At 44.6% G+C, this 5,000-nt stretch overlaps 1 protein-coding gene across 1 annotated transcript in view; it reads left to right on the forward strand.

Moving 5' to 3' along the window:
- Window positions 1–5,000, forward strand: part of tll1 (tolloid-like 1) — a gene marked incomplete at its 5' end in the record, with an annotated part of 135,262 nt that overhangs the window by 112,760 nt on the left and 17,502 nt on the right. The window lies entirely within an intron of this gene.

The following is a 5,000-nucleotide window of genomic DNA, read 5'->3' on the forward strand; positions in this document are numbered from 1 at the left end:
CTCTCTATCTATCATCACCTGAGCCTGTAGTGTCAGGTCTACCTCTCAGGCCCCTGTCCCGACCCTGTGCCCCCTGCCCTCTCTCCCTCAGACAGGCTGGCATTGTGCAGGGAGCGTGTGTTTGTGTTTGAGTCGTGCCAGGACACGAAGCGAGTCCGGCCTCCCACTCGCGGCCGTATCAACAACAAGCTGGCGACCTCGTGGAAGGTCAGAGGTAACATGACCTCGCAATATCTGATCCCTGATTGGCTCTGGTCTATAACACGTGATCTGAGGGAATGGATGGGTCCTGTTCAAGGGGTACGGACAAGCGTTACATCCATTCTGCTCCCCAGGGAAAAAAGATTCCCGTTGAAAGACAACAAATTTCCCGCACTCGCCGTTACAGGGATGAATTTGTTGGTTTGTTCGACGTCAAATGAATGCTAATCGAGTAAGTTGTCCCAAAGCACAGATCTAGAATCAGATTTCCCTTTTTCCTATTCTAACCATAACAACCATAAGGGAAATTGTGAAACTGATCAGAGCACTAAAGGGCAACTTCATTATACTGTGATATGGCTCCTTCCTTCCTCACGAGGAGGTCAGCTGTTCACAGACGAGGATTCTTCGTTTGGGGAAACTCACCTCTCTGTGGAATACTAACACCGCTAGATTCGAAAGATGATTCCTGCTCACTGTGATGGAGTTGGAAAGTACTTTGTCATGCTTCAGCTTATCTTGTCAAACTGAATATTGTCAAAAAGTGTGTGTGTGCGTGAGTGTGTGTGTGCGTGTGTGTACTTACGCGCAGGCTATTGTTGTCAGGTGGATCTTTCAGAGATAGCTGTTGCTTGGCCAACAGCCAACAGCATTAGGGAGGTCCCTTTGGCCTCCCACACACTACTAATCCCTGTGCGTGTGTGTGTGTGTGCACGTGCGTGCGGGCATGTGTGTGTGTGTGTGTGTGTTTGACCTGAAGACAGCTACTGATTCTTCTACAATGGACACTGTGTAGCGTCGCCTGTAAAGCTTCTTAGCCTGTGATAGGGTGAGACTGAGCCCACAATAGCACTGTAATACCACATCAGACAGACACACACACACACACACACATAGAGAGAGAGGGGGAGAGAGAAAGAGATAGAGAGAGGAGGATTTAGCAGTTTCATTAAAAGCAGATCTACTTTGATTCACAAGCACTTGAGGTGAGCTGAGGCATCTGTCTTTTTCTTCCCCTCTCCTTCAACATCTTTCTCTCTCTCTCTCTCTCTCTCTCTCTCTCTCTCTCTCTCTCTCTCTCTCTCTCTCCCTCTACCTCTCCCTCTCCCTCTTATGTGTCCCTGTGCACCATCTGTCAGTATGAACCTCTCACAGAGCACCAGTCACAGGGCGTCATGTCTTCCTCGTCCAGCCTGTGATTTGCTCTGTGCTCCAGCGGCCAGCTCCACACCACAAGCAGCTACCCATCCATATTCTGAGACAGAGGAAGGATGTGGTTTGGATGGGAAAGAATAGGGAGAAAGCATATGTATGGGGGGTGGTGGTGGTGGGGGATGCATTTATATTTAGGTTATATTTGAAATGTTAAAGGTCGAATCTGTAATGCAGTCAAACAGCGACCTGTAGGCAAAAGAGCCTCACTTGGTAATATTCTTTGTTTAAAAAAAAAAATTGTTTTGGTGGGATGTCTGGGTTGGATTTGAGTGGGGATAGGGGAGGGGTTGCTATTGCAGGCTACACCTCAGGCTCTGGCAAGATAGGTCTGGAGAAATCCACAGTATAATAAGCTCCAACCCACACATCGAACCAAAACAAAAGAATGTAAACAAAGTGTAATACCAAGCAGGGTTCTTTTGCCCAGAGGTCGCTGTTTTCCTGGCCATGTGGGCACCAGGGCCCTATTCCCCGTACCTGGTTCAACTAAGTCGATCAAGAGTCCCATTATCCAGATTCAATTAACCCGTTGTTTGAAGCCGGGATTTTCCTGTTCCTCGAAGGTGGATTCAGTCTCGTTAACTCGAACCAGACTTGATACTCAGGATCAGTGCGCGCGCCCGCCTCAGCCGAGAAGGCAGCAAATGTCGAGAGCAGAGATCCTGATTTTCTAACGGCATTGATTGATTGATTGATTTAAAACTTTATTAACAGATTGCAGTACGGCTCAATAGCCTCGCCGACAAGTTAAATGCATAATCTATAGGCAAATTTTAAGTCCCTCATTACCCCAATCAATCAATCAGATTATATTTCTTTAAACGTGCCCTGCTGGCAGTAGGTTCATGGAATGGATAATCAAATGAGATCTTGCTAGCGAAAATAATTAGTTCAACAGTTTCAGAATAAGGATACGGCTCTCTTATCCATTGATGGATGTATGGTTGATGTTTCATTTGTCTGCCACCGTGGTCTGATGGTCGAGCATTTTGTCTTTCACACGGACGACCCGCGTTCGAATCCCACTTCTTCTAGCTTTCTTTTTGAAATGTAAATACTTCAATTTGGTGCACGTTGAGAGCTATATAAAGAATGACATCCTCAATGCATGTAGATTTATAATATTTTAACTTAAAACTAGGCTACTTTTGCGTATAATCATTAATATTATATTCCAAAAAAATCATATTGGAAACGCCGGGTCTCGAACCCGGGTCGCCGGCTTGCCAGGAGTGAACACTGCCGTTGGACCACTGTGCCAGACGCGATATATCCATTGTGTATCCAAGACCATCAATGGACAAGAGACCCGTGTTTAGAATATTTTTCTTTTGAATGAAGTTTTATCTCTTTATTCTCAAATGCATTAATCCCAGTTACAATATCACAATAACGTGTGAGTGATGATACAATTCAACAATCCTCAGATTCCTCGTAATTCATAATCCACAAAAACCACAATCCACGCATAGACACTTCAATTTTATGCTTGAATGAAACACAATCCAGGCGCTCCCACAGCGGAGAATATGAAGGGAATCAGAGCCAAACGAGCGATAGGCTTCAATCATTAAAAATATCCCCGCAGGATTCACATTTGCAATGCTGCGCGTTGTTAAAATAACCACATAATGTGTACATCGCACCTAGCGAGCGCCACGGTATATATAACGTGCATTATTTAGGACAACGTGAATTTAGTATCAGCATTTTGGGTCTATTTTACATTTCAAAAGCCCCCTCTGGAAGAATGAAGCACAAAAACGTAATTCAGAATGGTATAATGCAGATCCTAGACTGTGAGAATAATTTCAGGAAGCGAGCTGTCATTTCTTTGCGGGGGCGTGGCCATGGTTCATCCAGCTAACTGAACTTAAGCCTGCTCTCGACCAGGCTCAAACTTTTTGATCTGTTGTCATGGTGATTTGGACAATCGAGCGTCGGGGAACAGAAAGGTCCGGCTTAAGTCAGGCTATACTGGAAATTATCCGGCTAACTCAGTTAGCCAGGTACGGGGAACGGGGCCCAGTTTTGGGGCGATGGCTCCAATTCTGAAAATGTTTCAGGTCATCCAATTGTACATGTGTGTCAATTATGGTGCTTATAGATAAATCTGAATGATTTGCCCTATTTTGTCTATTCTTTCAAAGCCTATGTAATATTAGAGGATGACTTGATTGTCAATTTACACAAGGAAAGATACACATACAATATATTGTCCCCAGCACATACTGGATAATAATATGCATGTAGTCAGAGAGGCCACAGTACAGAGCTGTTTGGCTGTGTGGTCAGTGTCTTGCTCAACGGCACTTTGCAGAGGTGGTGGGCACCCTCCAATTGCCAGCTCACAGTTGGAATACAACCTCCTGTCAGTTCTATGGATCGAACCAGTGATCTTTCGATTACAATGGGCTGTCCCCGACTAAGGATTTGGATAGTCGATTGGCCAAAATTTGCTGTTAGTCAACGACTAAAAAAGAAAAAAAATATATATATTATATATATATATATATATATATATATATATATATATTTTTTTTTTTATCATTTCATTGGGGCTGTGGGGGGTGCTTAATGTCTGAAGGAGTCGACTGAAGGCTTCTTGTCCTCTGCAAAAGCATGCAATTGGTCCACTGATGGATACATCTTGATATTTGTCTAGTCTAGTGTGTTCATTAGATGGGTGAAATCCTCTTTCAGTGCCTCTGTGCCTGTTTTCGAAGGCAGTTAGCCTCTGGTATGCGTGCCATTAGCGTTAGCCACGCTTCTAGGCCTCTTTTCTTTTGGAAAGAATGATAAAAATATTTTTTTAAATTATTAAAAAGAAAAAGAAAAAAAAATTGTTTGTATTCGACTAAGAGGTTGGCAGTCGACTACGGCTCCTTTCGACCGATTAGTCGACTAATAGGGGTCAGCCCTATTTGAATGGTCTATCACCTCTACCTCCGTGACATCCTGCCACCCCGATGGCAGAGAATACAAGTAGTAGGACAGTTGGATGTCCTCCTCTCTGGTGTAACAGATAGTAGTTCAGCTGTAGCAGTAGATCAGTGTAGTAGTGGTGGTCTGGCCGTGGCACAGCTGATATGAAAACAGTTGTTATGGTCGGAGAGCATCCAGGAGCAAGTGTGACCACAGACGAGCTATAACCAGGTCCCTGAACCACAAAAACACTTTTATGGGTTAACAACAGGGTCAGACTGTGTACTGCGCACATACAGACAGACAGACAGACAGACAGACAGACAGACAGACAGACAGACAGGCAGACAGACAGACAGACAGACAGACAGACAGACAGACAGACAGACAGACAGACAGACAGACAGACAGACAGACAGACAGACAGACAGACAGACAGACAGACAGACAGACAGACAGACAGACACACACACACACACACACACACACACACACACACGCACGCACGCACGCACGACACACACACACACACACACACACACACACACACACACACACACACACACACACAAATAAACTTTAGCCAGTGTACTGTAGTTGTCTGTGCCAGGTTACTATTTTAAATGCTTCTTAAATCTAACAGTCGTTTCCTGCCTTGA

Source organism: Notolepis coatsorum (genome assembly GCF_963971535.1).
Source record: "Notolepis coatsorum genome assembly, chromosome: 7".
NCBI classification, from domain to species: Eukaryota; Metazoa; Chordata; class Actinopteri; order Aulopiformes; family Paralepididae; genus Notolepis; species Notolepis coatsorum.